General features: G+C 42.3%; 1 protein-coding gene across 10 annotated transcripts in view; it reads left to right on the plus strand.

Moving 5' to 3' along the window:
- The window catches only part of LOC148403499 (adhesion G protein-coupled receptor L3-like), a 90,503-nt gene that overhangs the window by 4,103 nt on the left and 69,142 nt on the right, over positions 1–17,258 (plus strand). For all 10 annotated transcript variants that reach the window (XM_088373021.1, XM_088373040.1, XM_088373030.1 and 7 more), the window contains exons 2-3: positions 10,483–10,550; positions 17,072–17,137. The gene's annotated coding sequence lies outside the window, so the exon portion shown is untranslated. The remainder of the gene's footprint in view (positions 1–10,482; positions 10,551–17,071; positions 17,138–17,258) is intronic.

Genomic DNA, 17,258 nt, shown 5'->3' on the forward strand with positions numbered 1-17,258 from the left:
GGAGTGTGCGAGGCGCCGTTTTCGTCGGGAAGGGGCGAAAGATTATACGAAAAAAAAAAACATTTCAAACGCCTGCTGTTCTGGTCACACGTGCTGAGCTGCGGGATCTCTCGGCGAAAAATAAACATCCCCCGCCAGCCCTTTGTCAGCTTGATAGTGGGGACGCTGGCATTGACGCGGCGCCCCAGTGGAGCAAAGCCGCTTAAAGGACCGCACGGTTTCGCCTCACCTTGGAACTAATTGACTGCCTGGGAGCTGGCGTTTTGAAAAGTGCTGACGTCTTTTGTTTGTCCGCGCACGCCGGACGTAGACTGTTCTGTGAGCTTTATAGCCGCCTGTCGTTCGGGCCTTGCGTCGGAACAGGGTCAGTGTTGCTACCTTTCACAAAAAACAATAACAAAGGCTGAGAAAAATAATCTCCTTCCTCTACCCGTTTAAAAACCACAATCAGCCATGAGGTCTCTGAGGTCCAACAGGAAATTTTTATGATATGTTTTCGTTCACTACCTGACACCTGAGCGACAACATCTCATTACGAATATCTGCTTTTCAATTCATGGTCAGTCCTCACAATGTGTAATATTGACTAATCTCAACGAGGAAAAGCATGAGGGCGATGCAATGACGACTGGCAACTGTTGGGATTTCTTAAGTTGGTCGCCGCAAGACTGTAATCAGTCATGATGTCAAAACGCTGCCCCACGAGTGCCGCCGCAGCTCGTTCAGCCAAATAATAAGCAGCACACACGACGACACAGTCGTGGAGGTAAAGAGAAAGCGCAATATTTTACTCCCATAGTCGGAGGATTTTGAACGTTCTTCAAAGTACCAGAGAATCCACCTTGAAGTTGGCAGGAATGCACAACAATATCACAATTAGTGCCGGTTTCCGCATTCTAATATTGCGCTACTGGCTTCTAATCCTTCATGTTCAGAGTTTTGTCATTTCATAAGAACTGAGTTAGGGTTAAGATTAGGTTTAGGGTAAGTCGTTTGGGTTGCCGGTTGGTTCGAGCCAGAAGTTAGGGTTACTGTATGGCAGGGGTGTCAAAGTCATTTTTTTCGTGGGCCGCATTGTAGTCATAGTTTCTTTCGGAGGGCCATTATGACTGTCAACACAAATAAATGTATGAGCACCTCATATTATATACAGTATAAACTACAAAACAAACCGACAAATAGCTTGTTTTCAAATCAGACTAGTAAAAACTGGTCAAAATTAAAAAAATATATATATTTTTTTAAAAGTGAAGACAATTTGCAATTCTAATAAGGACACCCGAATTTGATCCACAATTTGTCTTCACGGGCCAAATAAAATGATGTATCTGGACCCCGGGCCTTGACTTTGACTCGTGCTGTATGGTTAGCATCAAGATAGCTAATGCTAGTTGTGTTTAAATTTGGGGTTAGAATGGGGTTCAGTTGATATTTCTTAGCTTCAAAACTCACACTGGTCTTCAGAATACTCGCCATAGCGTAAATCCGACAGTTTGAGCTATTCTATACGGCGTCCATTCATCACAGCGGAGATCCGAATGACAAACGGTCAGATTTGACTTGTCTGATCGCCCCTTTTCCATCTTCAAGCCGCGTCCCCCGGCAGCCTTTTACTCCTCCATAGAAAGCCATGATATAAATGTATATCTTTTTATGATTCTCAGAAGCGATGATATAAATATTATTTGCTCGCAGACCGCTGCGCCGTAATTAGCTCACCATTGTATGCGAGGCGACGATTGATAGGGGGATTAATCTCATCAAAATGTTAAGCTTTTATAATCTTCTCATGGACCCCTTTTACCCTCTCATACATAATAAATGTTGTTAAAAGTCAGCCCGGCGGAGAGCTAACAGGCGTCGGCTAGCGCATCGACTGCCATGCATGCCAAACAACGATGAGCGGGTCAATATAGGTCAACTCTTTATGGAATTTCTGCCCGTAATGATTAATAAGGTTAGCGTCGTTGCGTCCAGTCGAATGCCGGAGTTATCTGTAAACTCCATTGTTGGGTTTTCTTTGAATTCCCAGTGCAGAACGAGCCCGCCTAATGAACAGCCCGTCATTGATTGGCAAAGACAACAAGGATTGCTTTGTTCCTTTTTTATTCCTTATCTATTCAGGCGTTTCCTGAATTGTCTCCCAAGTCGCCACTTCTGGCAACTCGGCACCAGTGTTACATTTAGCCAAGGTGTCGCTAATGAGCGCCGCTAAAGGCCAGGCTCCTGTAATCTTGTTTATGTTTTGGGCCCCGGCGCGGCCAGCCGGCTTTGCGCCGGAACACAGCTGGAGAGTCTTTTTTCCGCAATTGCGGCGTAGCAGAAATAATTGCTCCTGCCCTAACACAGGTAATTTGCTAATTTATGCCTGACGGTTTGCGTTATCATTGCTGAAAGTTACGTAAAATGCTAACAAGCCTTGCGTGTGGCTTTTGATGGATGAAACTTTTCAATTCCGACGCTAGCATTGCGTCTAATTAGCGTACAGTAGCTATCCCGACGCGATGATCAGGGCTGGAAATATCTGCATACATGATGTCATAACGACCCCAAGAGAGATCTACTTCGGAAGACGTTTTTAATTATACTGGCGGGATGAAATTGAGCAGGAATGAAGCGATTTCTACGCATTGATTTTGCGTTTGTGGATATACTGCAGGCAGGCAGGGAGAGACTATTGTAACCTTCTCTATCGCTGCACTGCAGGCAAACAGGGAGGAGGGCTCCGAGGGGGCTTTGCCCTCCCCTCCATCCCCCAACCCCGTTTACATGGGGACAGCATGTGCGTCAAACCTCCCTCACATCCAATTAGGGAATGCCATCGAAATGAAAAGGAACGCCGGCACATCTGGAGAGAGGCTACCCAAACACTTCACCTTGAGACTAATTTGGTGTCTTTTGTTTCGGACATCTTTGGCACGACTGCCTGAAGCTGCGATGACAAGGCCTCTGGGCCGTGGCACCGTAGAGTCGGATATGTTTAGACTTAGGGTTAATTCAGGGGTGTCGTACTCATTTTTGTCGCGGGCCGCATTGGAGTTATAGTTTCCCTCGGAGGGCCAGTATGATTGTCAACGTCTTGTATTTACAGTATAGGCTACAAACTGATGAAGAACTAGTTTTGAAATCAGAGACAAGTAAATATTGTTGAAATATGTTAAAAAGACAAATATTTTAAAAAGACAAATCCGCCACACGACCCTGGATAAGTGGAAGAAGATGGATGGATGGATGGATGGATGGATGGATGGATGGATGGATGGATGGATGGTAATACAAATTGCAAGCAATGTCTCTAATTTTTTTAAAGTAAAGATAATTTATAATTTTAGTAATGACGCAAAGTCGATGCAAAATTTGTCTTTGCCGACCACATAAAATAATGTGGCGGGCCGTATCTGGCCCCCGGGCCTTGAGTTTGACATTATGGGTTAGTTGGTAAGGTTAAGTTTCATTTCTTTCAACCTCTTGTCAACCTCTAATCAGATTGTGTCCTCACCACCTTGCAGGTTCCTCGACACGATCCGTCGCTTAAGAAACAGACGCCAGCGTGGCTTTTGTTTGTTTGTTTTCCGACGACATCTCCGACTGTTTTCTTGAGAACTTCCCCTGACCGCCAGTCCCGTGCAGTCACACCAGCAGATGCGCCAATTGGTCATGCAGAAGAAACCCCACTCCGGTGGCCATCTGTCTCGTCGCGTCTGTTAACGCGCGGCGACAATTTGTTTTCACATACAACTTTAATGGAATGCAAAATATGCCAAACTCATCCCATGACCCGGTAAACCTCATTCCGAAATCTCATTTCCCGAGCAGGTTAGATAGACTTGGAAATATGCTGACTGCCAACATATGTTGTGCGCAGTGGGGGGTTATCTTCAATAGATTGTTGGAATGAATTCATTTACTGGATTCTGGTGAAATTTGACTCAGGTGTCCTGACCCTAAGAAACGCAACACACCAAACCATAATAGGTTTAAATATTTCAAGAAACATTCCTGCGGTTAGAGTCAAGCTAGGCTACAATCAGTCAAGAATACAAAATTCCACCATATAGAAGATTATTATTTTAACTCTGGAGTTTGGTTTAGCGTCAGGATTGGGATCAGGATTCCACGAGTGCTGTTGGTTCACTAGAGTCCGGAACTTTGCACTTAGCCGCTCGTCCATCAGTTTTTGTTCTTCACTATAAAACCGCTTTCGATAAATACAATTTTTTCCTTGACAAAAACATGACTGAATCTAATCTAATGATCACAATTCAACGGACAATTCCGTCGGTTGTTGCTATCCAGATTTCGTCGAGCCAATCCGGGATGTTGTTTGGCCTCGTGTTTTATTCAAACACAACATGATTCTCCTCGTTACTTGAAAGCAGATGCTGTCAAAACGCTGCCCTAGCATGCAGTAATGCGGCGTGGACTTTCCCGCGGTACGCCGATGCCTATCATTCCGTGCCGCCGCTCCCTCCGACTTTCTCCTCGGGGCTGCGTGTTTAATATGAATCTACAAATATGATTTAGTGGACAGATAGCCTTGAGGCCTCGGGAGGTTTCATCGGCGCTGCTCTCCCGTGTGTTGTATGAAACAGCCAGCATATGTAGGTGAAGGTTATCTCCGATGCACTCCACGCAGAAACGGACATTGCGGCCCGCAAGCAAGTCGAGAGGTTTAAAGGTTAGTGTCCGACCGGTGACATCATTAAGTACGACGATCCACAACTCATGTATCATTAATTTGGGTCTCGCCACAATTGCTTATTACATTTCAACAAAGACGTTGGCGCGCTATTGTTCTCTGATACATGAACTGCCGGATAGATTTATGTCTGAAAGGAAGGCTCCGTTTTTCTTCACGGTGGCAGTATTTTTGGTTTAAATGCTGTCGGTAAGTCATTGCTCCGCAGTTCAGACTGTGCTTGGCGGTTATTTGTTGGGATTTTTTTTTTTTGTGGAGGTGGTGGACTGTAGATTGATTTGGCTTGAGTTTAGGGTTATGGTTCAGTTTAGGGTTTGATTAGTTTTTGGTTTGTGGGTTAGGGTAGGGTTGATTTCATGGGTCAGTTAGGATTAGCATTTTCCGGACTATAAGGCGCACCTAAAAACCAAAAATGTTCTCAAAAGCCGACAATGCGCCTTATAGTCCGGTGCGCCTTATATATGGACCAAATTCCTAAATTTAAAATGGCCTGAAGCATTGTGTCATGAAATCAATCATAAGTGGCCCGCTGAAGCCTATGAATCATGAATCAAAAAGACTATGGATCATTATTTTGTGATTATAAAGTAATTTGTTGCGTCTGAAGTTGAAATAAAAAAAATAAAATGGAGAATGATTTGATTTGGATTAAAGATTGGACATGATGCATTAAGGGTGCGCCTTATAGTCCGGTGCGCCTTATATAAGGACAAAGTTTTAAAATGGGCCAATCATTGAAGCTGCGCCTTATAGTCCGCTGCGCCTTATAGTCCGGAAAATATGCTAATTGACCAGTTAGGATTAGGTTAGGTTCTATTAGGTGTTATTTTTGGTGGCTTCAAGTTTGTGTTAGGGCTTAAGGTCCTTGATTTCTTCAGGTGTCTGTTTTTTTAGTTTTAAAACTGCAACGTCAGCCCAGTAAATTCAGTACAATTCCCTCATATTCCTACTTTGTTCCCTGACAATTGTATCTTCTTGTGGCCTCATTTGACTGACTTAAGTTCAGTAGTCATCTGCCTCAGTGCGGCGGTATGAATGGAGATACGGCTTTTCTTTGCGGGAGGCATTTGCTTTCTGATGGCATGACTCACTCGATATGAGCCCGCCACGAGGCAGACAATCTGCAAACGATTTAAAGTCTGGCTCGAGTTACGAGTCGTTTACTTCTGAATTGTGTTTTCCGCTGGCGTGTGTGTGCCCTGGTTCGCCCCCCCCTCCCCTACCGCAATCCTGACCCCCACCCCGCATGCAATTTGACCCCAGGCAAGTTCGGAGGCACATCCTTGGCGATGGGAGGGTGCCACCGGCGTGTGTTTCCAATAAAGCCTGTGTGTACGTGTGTTTATTTGATTTTACCTGTGTGTGCTGGAACGCGTGGGCTCAATAAGCATGTGTTTCGCCGGTGGGAGGGGGAGGGGGTCCGAGGCGGCAAGGACATGGCTTGACAGGTGTGCGGAGGGCCTGAAAGGTCCGCACATTTGGAATAAGCAAAAGCACAATGCGGCTATTCAGACGCAGAAGGAGACAACCGAGATATCACAGGAGCCTTGTGAGAAGGAGAAAAAGTGGGGGTTGAGGGGAGGGGGCGGGGCTAATTTTACAATTTTCTTATATTGTCGTTTTTTGCTAGATGGTAGTCATAATTTTTTTCCACAATGAAGTTGAGACTTTACAAGAATAAAGTTGTTGCATTGTGTTAATAAATATTAATTTTATGAGATAAAAGTTGTACTTTTACAAGAATGAAGTTGTGGCTTTGCAATATTGAAGTCATACCATGCCAAGCATGAAGCTGTGGCTTTTATGAGAATTAAGATGTGGTTTAATAATGTCGTAATGTTGACACGGAGGAAGTTGAGGGAGGCTTTAAAAAAATGAAGTCATACTTTTGCAACAATGTTGCAGTGTTTTTCTAAAAAAAAATATTCAAAGTCATAGATTCATGAGGATAAAGGAAAGTGATACTTTGACAACAAGAATAAAGTCGAGTACAAATCTTAATTTTACAAGCTGAAAAAAAAATCAAAATTTTACCCAAATTAAGTTGAACTTTTCCACCAATAAAATCATGTTTTTTTTTATCAAAATAATGCGTGATTTTTCCATAACAAAGTTATACATGAACAAAAATTCATTTGTGGGCATCATACCAATAAAGTCAAGGCTGTAATTGCGATCCTGAAGATGATGTCATTATAAAAGAATTTCCTTTCACCACATACACTAAAATTCTGGGCTCGGATGGCAACATTCTTCTTTTAATATTACAATTATATTCTTATAAATCTCACATTTGGACTTTGTTCCCATTCAATAACAACTTTATTTTCGCCCTCCTATGACTTAATTGCAGGAGTGTTTTATTGTGTGCTTAAGTGATAACAAGTCTATCGCTGCCTGTCTGTGTTTTCTGGCATTTTGCTGGCTTAATCTTAAAGTCTTTGCTTCCAGACTTTATTTGCTCTTAATCAGTTTTGTGTGTGTGTGTGTGTGTGTGTGTGTCTAACTACACATGTGGAGAGCACTTGCATGACTCACCAGCCCGACGATACTAATCCTCGTCTCGCAGTACTCGTGTGGAGTGCGTCCTCCCCCGTCTCGGCCCGTAACCGAACGGCCTTGACCCCCGACGGAACAAACGCTGCCAAAAGTCGAATGTTTATTGTACATGCGTATGACGTGCACCTCCTCCCCATCTCCCACATCACGTCGAGGAGAACCTCGGGTGTCAAGTCCCCACTCGTGTCACCTGTACAATTTTCCCCTCTATTGACTTTTATGTTCTTCTACAAGGTTGATCACAGTGCTCGGGTATGCACGTATTCCAAATAAAGACAAATGTGACTCGCATAATAATATTCCACAGCCACGATAAACGGCGTGTGTGTTCAGTTTTGACATCTTGTTTTAGAAAGGAGCCATCGGTGACTGAGTGTGTCACACATGGGCGAAAAAATGAAGTTGCGGCTTTATGCGGGAAAAAGGAGTCTTTACTTCAATTTTATGAGATGAATAACAGTTATAGGAAGCAAGTCGGAATTTAATAAGAATGAACTTGTGGCTTTATAATTCAAAAGACTCAAGATTCACATTTGGTCATAGATTTGCGAGGAGAAAAATAAGCCTCTCAAAATTGTCATAGATTTGCGAGGAGAAAATTGCAAAAAAAAAAAAAATGGCATAGCTTTGCGGGGAAAAAATTGCAAAATAAAGTAGCCATAGGTTTGCTGGGAAAAAATTGCAAAAACAAATATTAGTCATAATTTTGCGGGGAGGAAAAATGCCCCAAGAAATCGGCATAGATTTGCAAGAACATTTGCAAAAAAAAATTAGTCATACTTTTGTGGGAAAAAAAAAAATGCAAAAAAAAATTTGTTCTAGTTTGCGAAGAGAAAAATGCCCGGAAAAATTGCAAAAACAAATTTCAAGTTATAGAAAATGGATGGATGGATGGATGGATGGAAGTTATAAGTTCTGGATATATGAGAATAGTCACACTATGAAAATCAAGTTGTATCTTTACAAGAACTACCGTATTTTCCGTACTATAAGCCGCTACTTTTTGCACAAGCTTTGAACCCTGCTATGAATCTCTCATACTTTTTATGATATTGTATGATTTGTGCATATTCTCTTACATATTGAAATAAAACACTCGCGTCTTATAGTCCAGTGCGACTTATATATGAACAAAACAGGATTTTCCTCGAATGTTAGCTGTTGTGGCCTATATTCAGGTGGCCATTATGGCCACTATTCAAAGCTATTTTCCCGCATTATGGGATTGTTAGGATGCTTTGCGTTTACTTTGAATCAAACCAACCTGTCAATTACCGTGTGGCTTCAACAGGGTTGTTTCTTTTGGCCCATTTGTATCTTTAGTCGGAAGCGGCCGCCAATACTCACTTTGTTGCTCACACCGACGAGATGCCCCCCCGCTTGGCGTTCGCCTTCCGCCACCGCTGCCCGACTCTCAGCACATTTTCCACTCGGCTGATAAAATAAGCCACACTTTGATGAGCTTTCGGCAGGCCCGCGGTGCTTATGGCTCAGTAAATGCTTTTATAGAGAAACGCACGGCAGGCTCTCGACCGGGATCGGCCACACGGCGCGTTCTCATATGTTCTCGTATGTTTTTACATTTCCCGAGTTTCCTGACGAGAGCTTCGTGATGGGAGGCTCCCCGGAAAAGGAATATTTGCAATTTTTGCCCGGAGGCCATATGAATGTTTGCCTGAGTAGTCCGTGCTTCTTTTCATCTTGATAGTTTGACTATGTTGTGTCCTTGATGCGGAAAAGGCTTTTAGAGTATTGAGCGCGTGAATGGCGCTTTTTGTAAATTTTCTGCTACACTGCAGAGAATAAATACACACTTTTCTTTAAAAAAAAAAAAACAACTTTATTTCTTGTCTGTGTTGACCTTTTGTTTATTCGTGTCACTGAATAGCGACTTTTGTTGGAAGATTGTTCACGCTTGAGTTTGAATTATTTCTTTAGGTTTCATTTTCAGTCTATTTGACATGAGTAATGCATTTATTTAAAATGTACGAAGAGACTTTAAAGTGCCAGTGTATATTTTAGCTTCACTTGTAGACATAATGTACTACATCAAGTAAAACAAACAAGACTCAAAAAACCCTGCTGTGATTTTTTTTTTTTAAATTACATTTTCAAACAGCTTAGAAATTCAGCTTTACTGATGCCACATCTGGTCTCAATTTACTAAGTTACACATTTAGGAAAACAAATATAACTCACCAAAGCAGTTTTCTGAGAAACTGTGTGTGCACTTTGGACTTTTACTCTCTTTTACTCTCTTTTTTTTGTTAAATCAAAATCAACACAGCCACTGTCATCTTTACAAATGTCATTTGAGTTCATGACTAAAAAAAAAACCCTTTGGGAAGAAATTGTGTGCCTGTTTGCAGTATTTGCGCTCTTAAAAAACTCAGGAGCTCAGATTTACAGACGCCACTTGAGCTTTTTTTTAAGACATCAGTTAGTCATAGAAACTATAAGTGATAACAGCGAGACGGCCCGACACTAATGCGGACAGAGTGAGGGGAAAACAACACGGCCCCTGAAAGGTGAGTGTGGATGGCCGCCATTAAAATGCTAATATGCCGTACGGGATATTTACTGCGTGGCGCTAATGCACTTTAAAACAGGCTCTTTGTCGCTCAGGCCCATCGCCGAACCCCCGTTGAGCCTCAATAAATCAGCCATTAAAAAGCCGATGCGACCTGGATTTACAAAGCGGCGCATGGCGGCTTTGTCACCGCTGCGGGAACCGCCACAGATTTATGAAGACCTCACTTCATAATTGCTGACAAAAAATAAGACCCCACCCCCAAAAAATAGACAAACATGCATTTTTCGTAACTTTGTTCGGAACAGCGACAGAAAGGTCATCGCAAATGCGTGACATGAACTGTTTGGGATCGAAACTTTGACCAATAAACATTTGGAACATTTGGAGCAATACTACATTGTACTAAAGGTTAGACACGTTTCCTCAATTTAGAGGTTTTATTTTGACTTCTAAATGTTTTTTTTAATTTTGGAAAAAAAATCCGTGATAAACGAAACGCGAAGTAGCGAGGGATCGCTGTATTTGATTTAGGTCCCTAGAAAAACAATTCTTCCTCAAAATTTGAAAATTGTTCCTCAGATGAAGTTATCGATAACATTCATTTGATACATTCTCAGTTTCAATTTAATTTTTAGGTGAATATAGTTTGAATAATATTTGAAAAGTTGTTCTTTGTGTGTGGGCTTTTTAGGATGGATGGTGTGGCTTGGTGATGCGGAAGGTGATGACCGGCAACTGACGCGGCGAGCTCGTGCCAAGGTAGGAACTTTGCTTGGGCCCGCACAAACTATACCATATTTCGCATTCCCTTCCCAGTGGCCGTGCATATTTTAGCCGCATACATTGTTTACATTGCTCCCCGAGCCCTCCATTGAGGTTTTATGCCTGTTTTTTTACGATGCCGTATTCAACGGGAACAAGGCATAAAAAGTGGCACCGGGGGCGAAAATGCCATATCAGCTCTTTTGATAAGTCAACGGGGGGCTCGTATTGTGTTTTCACGACAGCGCGGGGGGCTGGCGGCTTTCGGAGGGGGGCTACCCACGCTCGGCTGCAGACGCATTCCGGGGTAATCCCATATTAGTACACGTGAATTCATTTGCATTTCCAAAAAAATAAATAAAAAGAAGAAAGCGCAAGGGCGGGAAATGTTGCTGACGAAGGAGTAATGTCATTAGGCGCAAGGTGAAAATAAAACATTTGAATAAAAGCGAAAGCGGTAGGACACCGTAAATCTGCTTCGAATTTTTGCCAACGTCTCGTCCTCGACGCTGTTCTCCCGCCTCGTCCAAATCAGCCGCCATTGAAAAAGGCCGCACTCACTTAGCTGCTAGCTGCTAACGCCGTATAACACGTTGTCAGTGTAATTAATTAGTTTTGTTAGCATCTTTAATTAATTTGATTGATTTCTGGATGACGTGTCAATATTGTTGGCAACAGTTTGTGACGGTAATATATACTGGCACGAGTCAAGTCAGCCGGCACGCGAACACAACGGCGTCGGGCCTAGCATGAACAGTTGTTGCTTGACGGTACACATCAAATGAATGGGTACTGACAGCAGAAAAAAGCTTTTTTTAAAAAAAAAAATCCTGCAAGGAGCTTGTTCTTTGTCAAATCCTTTTTGCCTTTGAGCTTTTTTCAAACTTGACTTTCTCCCGTCGTCTCACCGGCTGAAATTACCTCACAGTGTGGCGTTGCTGCCAAGTTTAAGTAGCCAAAGACACCTGAGTCAAAATGTTAACAACACGTTTACAGCCATTACCAACAGTTTGCTCATCGGGATCAAATGACAGACAAACTCGAGCGTAATTTCATCTGGCTGCTGTTGTCACGGCAACGCCACTTTGCGCATTGATGTGTCTTTATGAGCGTGGCTCTTCATTAAGCACTGTGTGCCTTCAGACAAACATGGTCACTTAGAAGGCTTGTGATGCTCGACTCGGTATCCGTGCGACGGGACCCGCTGCTTCCTCGCCTGCTGCCGTTGCCCGGGTAACCAAAGCGACCCGGCGGCTCTGGACGCCGTTCAAATCGGTGAGCGCACACTGATGCTTTGGGGGCCCGCGAAAAGGTTTCCCTTTCAATGCAAACGACCTGTTTTGCATGATTTGGTGACACCTGGGCTGAAATACCGATGTGCAAACAAATGGTGGCGCTTTAAGATAACATGAGGCAAATTTTAATTTCCTCGTAGGGTATTATGGGCAGTCATGCAAAGTTGTACCATTCAAAATCAAAGATGAGCAAAGTGGCTGCAGGGCTTCCTGTTTTGTGGGTCTACTACACATCACATGACTGAGAAGCTTTCCAAATTTTTTGTTGAAAACTCAAACTGGCTGATTTTGCTGCATTAACTAGTGTGGTCGTAAACCAAAATGTCAGCTTCAAAGCAATATTTTCAACTTTTCTTTTTTAGCTTTGGACCTTTAGACTTTTTTTGTGGGTCTATGCATGACAGAGAAGCCTCCCAAATTTCAGTCTGCATTTTTTTTTTATTCCTGCAGAGAGCTTGTACTTTGTCAAAAACTTTTTAATTTTGAGCTTTTTTCAAAATCAACTTTCTTCCAGCGTTCGATTGGCTACCAAGGATACATTTCATAAGCTTTTTTTGTGAGTCAGGCCTGACTGACTAGATAGTTAGGTGCTGCTGTTTTGGTTAGCAACATAATGCAGCGGTAGACAAATTCACTTCTAAGTCCATGGCCACAATTTGAAACCTAAAACGACTCCAAGGCCTTTCTTTCAGGTGAAAAGCATTTTTCATCCAGCTCAAGTATAAAGTGGAAAAAAATCCACCGACTAAAGCCAGATGAATAATGATTGCACATACTTTGCCTCGCCCGTGACTTCTTTTTCATTTTCCTTCACCCCGTTTCCATTTTAAGGTGAGAAATCCCAAATCCTTTCCCTCGAAAAATTGCCTGCCACTCCGCCACAACTGGGTAACGCGGTGGTGGGGGCTTTGGGGGAGGGGGGGTGGGTTGGGATATTGTTGAATTTGCTACCTGACAAGCAGCGGTAATCAGAAGCTGTCGGGTGTGAAGTGTCCTCTACTGCGAGGTGGACACGACAGAGGCTACCAGAAAAAAAAAAAAAAAGACTGCGTTAAATCCCGTCTCGGCTGGCAAAACGGTTGTTTGTCAGGTAAAAGAGGCTTGCTGGAGTGCGTCGGCGCAGTTTCATGAGCCCCTCATCATCATACATCACCGTCAAGATCCTTTTTACATCCCCCCCAGTACCAACATTGAATTTCCATATTTGCTCAATCCCCTGCTCCCAAAGCCGTAAAAACAACTACCTGCGGAAATTATTGATTTGCATCTGTTTACCTCTGCCGTAAGTATCCCGACGGTGCCGACGTACCCGTCTGTACTTTTTTTTTTATATTTTATTTTCATTATATCCCTAAGCCGGGGCGAGAACGAGGGAGGCTGCAATCTCATTCCACCCTCCGCTGGATTTTTTACGTTAAAAATGAGCGTCAGGCGCTACAGTGGCGATATTTGATTTTAAAGGTGCAAAGTAAGATGTGCTGAAATTGCAAAATTGTATTTACTAATGTCTCTGCTTCTGATTGGCTGACATGACCTCATAGTCACAGGCATCCTTTTACATCAGATTTACATATTTGTTAAATTTTACTGCTCCCAAAGCTGTAAAAACAACTGCCTGCAGAAATGATTGATTTGCATCTGTTTATCTCTCCCGTACGCAAACCTTTTCTCCTTTTTTTTTTTTTTTCGCGGGAGGACGCAGGGGAGGCTGCAATGTGGTTGCACCCTCCCCTGAAGTTTTATTTACAAGCCCAGTCTGGCAATAAAGAGTGCAATTTATGACTTACTTTTTAATTAGAAATAATGTCTTGTAGCGTTTAAGTGATGGATGGTTTAATCAATATATAGAGCGAGCCGGGCCGATGATCAACGTCCCCGCCGAGTAGCCTAACTTAACACTTTACCTTTCAGGAGAAATATGCACTGTTGACTTTCTTTTCTCGCTCCGCTTCTCCGTCATCACTGTCGAGTGAATCAAGCTTGCCCTGTCATGGCGTATTTAAGCAAGTATGCAACCTCAATGAAAGCTTTTTGCGGAGGCGGCGGCTTTAAGAAGGACAACTTCTTGACGCCGCATCGGCTGCAATGCGATGTGACAAGCTGGGAGGAATTTTGTTCATATTCGACTCGCGCTGGCAGTTGCTCGTTACTTTCTGAAAAAAAATCATGAGAAGTAGCAAAAATACACAATGGAGACTTCTTCCTTTGGCTACAAGCTTAAATTAGTAAGATGCATAACATTAATTAAAAGCATAGCCTCAGTAAGATGGAGCCACATAGTGTTTCTTAATAAGGCACATAGCAGTATCTCAAATCGTTTTTCCTCGTTGAAATGAATGGAAATGCCATTAATCTGTTCCAGCCTTTCTTCCTCAATTACATAAATGTTGGATTTTGTTTTATAATCAGCAAAAATAGCACTCCAAACTTTGTTGTGCTCAGTTGACACTCACTTGGAAATCTTTTGTGTACCCTTTTTGGCCACCGGGGGTTCAGTACAGTAGAGTCATGCAAAAAAAAAAAACAAGAGTAGACTCGACTTCTTTCACTACTACTCAGTAAGTTGCTGTTATATTAGTTGTCTTTGATAAAGGGTTAAGAAAACATGGCTGTCGGTATTTTGGCATTGTCTGTCTGCATGTGTTGCTTCACTGTTTGTGTTCAAATTTAACCGTAATGCAAGGTTAGCGAGGGGCTGTTTTTAAGGCAACATGGATTTTTTTTTTGATATATAACGTGTAAATCTTTGTGTTGTATATCTAGTGTGAAAGTAAACCTGAACTGCCAAAGGTAATTACTTTAACATTATATTTATTATTCGTAAGAAGCGTTGGTAAGATGTGAGGTGAAATGTAGCAGACCACCTAGTTAAAAGCTAACAGATGAGCTAATTTTAGCCACATGCACACAAGCCGGCGAGTATCACCCTTCCTTAAAGACCAAACACAACGGCTTGCTTTCACCCTGCTTAGCGTTGCGTTCACCGCCCCGAGCCTTAATAAGAAACATGACACAGATCCTCAACTATGCTCTAGTCAATGCTTAACTGACCCCGCGCCGTCTTGACCCGGCCTTTTCGTTCTCCCCGCCATTCCTCCTTCTGCTGAGCTTATCAGTTGTCTTTTGTGCAACTTTAGTCCGCAGATAAGCTGTATATTGGTGCCGGGGTTACTCACGTCTGTCTTTGTTCATTCATCAGAATCCCACTAATTCCCTCCCGGAAAAACGTGTTTTCCCCAGAATGCAGGTGTTGCGGCGTACGCAGGGCACGCCTGATCTGTCCCGTGCAAACATTTAGTCACCAGCGCCAGCTTTTGTGTTCCCGTCGAGCTCGGTTAAACCCCCCCTTCAATATGTACACGCTCGGTGGAGAGTACACATGGCTAATCTCATTGACGGTGTAAAAACATTCGGCTGATAGGTATGCAACGTGAGCCCGTGATGACAGACGAAATTTCTTCCGCTTTTGTCAAACGCTCACCTGCTTTATTTCAGGCTGCAAAGACGCGCGGCGAAAAATCATTCCCATGTTTGTTCAGAATTTAACTTGCATACACACGATATATTGGCATTAAATCTCGAAGAAATGTTTTTTTATGCGATAAATAAAATAAAATATATCAGGGATTTTACCCCCAAATAAGAAAGAAAATGAAATAATTTGTCAATTTTAAAAAGAAAAAGAAAATATCAGAAAGAAACGTCAGTCAGTCAGTTTTTTTTTTTTTTTTTTAAATATTTTCAAATTTAAATTTTTTCTTTTTTTTTTTCCTGCACTTGATAAATATAGCAACTAGTTAACAGCTGATGGGCTGTTTCCGAATACACTGTAAGAACTGAAAGTTGGACCGGTCAAATAAGAAAGAAAGAAAATGAAATAATTTCTCAATTTTAAAAAGAAAATATCAGAAAGAAAAGTCAGTCAGTTTTTTTAGATTTTTTTAAATAAAAAAAAAAAAAAAAACCTCATTTTTTTTCCTGCACATGATAAATATATCAACTAGTTAACAGCTGATGGGCTGTTTCCGAATACACAGTAAGAACTGAAAGTTGGACCGGTCAAATAAGAAAGAAAGAAAATGAAATAATTTCTCAATTTTAAAAAGAAAATATCAGAAAGAAAACTCAGTCAGTTTTTAAAAATTTTCTAAGTTAAAAAAAACCTCATTTTTTTCCCTGCACATAATAAATATATCAACGAGTTAACAGCTGATGGGCTGTTTCCGAATACACAGTAAGCACTGAAAGTTGGACCGGTCTAATCGGCGTCCGCATTGTCCGTTATGCCCGATCGTGTTTCCTCTCTTTTATCAAGCGAGCTACGCGAGACAAGCCGAGAACAAAAGAGGAACGTCTCGCGCTCAGTTTTTTGTTGTTGTCGTTACGTTTTGTCTTTGGGCCGTGTAATAGCATCCCCTTGACAATAATTGGGTGTGAATGAAACACTTGTGCTGGCCTCCAGTAAGGTTCACACAAAAAAGGCGGAGCGGCGCGTTGGTTGAACGGACAAATGCTCGCAATGCAGGAGCTCCCGGAGATTGATTGAGAGGTTTTTGGCGGGGGCTTAATTGCGCCGCGCGCCATCTGCCTGGCTTCCGGAACCTGCCGGGCATGTGACAGGTTCCAGCGGAGTCGCTGACGAGCAGATGTGCTCGCCGACGACATCATTCGTTCTTACTTTACCTTCTCGTTTTTCACCAATCTGGAAATGTCTTGAATCGAAACCGAGAGAAACGAATCGGGGACGAGCTGACATTTGTTCGAAGCACGGCATGAATACGATAAATCAGATTTGGTTTCAATAAGGCGCATTGGTAGGCTCATGGCTTGGGTTTAATGTAATTTGCTGAAGCAAAACAGTTTGTGTTGTTTCTATTAGTGCTGCCATTGATGGGAAGCATTTGCATAAATCAAAGCCCCCCCCCCTCCTCCGCACTCAGATTCAGTTATGCCATAGAGATGATTGGCAGATGAATTGACTAAAAAATCCTCAATCAATACATTAATTTCCTGGCAGAGTGACGGCCGTCGTGGGAGATGTGCTCAAATGGCAACATTTTTTTACTCTAATCAGGAGAACCCAAAGGAAATTCCAAATGCAAATGGCTATCAGGATTTTCAATGTGTGCTTTTCTATGTGCTGATGTCCCTGTGTTGTTTCACAAAATGGATTCTTTCGCTCTTCAGCTCTATTCTATTCAGTTTTTTTTTTTGCCTCACCAGAATAAAAAGAATGCTGGGAGCCACCTGACTGGATGCCAACTGTCCGGCTGGGCATTTCCAAATAAGGTAATTAATCGCATTTGCATCCCGAATCTATATAATACATTTAATTAAATAAATTTAATACATTTAATTAAAAATAATATTAGTGCTATGTCATCACCCGTCCCCAAAAAGACAAAGAATT

Source organism: Syngnathus floridae, chromosome 1, assembly GCF_059516105.1.
Source record: "Syngnathus floridae isolate MCC-2025c chromosome 1, RoL_Sflo_1.0, whole genome shotgun sequence".
NCBI classification, from domain to species: domain Eukaryota; kingdom Metazoa; phylum Chordata; class Actinopteri; order Syngnathiformes; family Syngnathidae; genus Syngnathus; species Syngnathus floridae.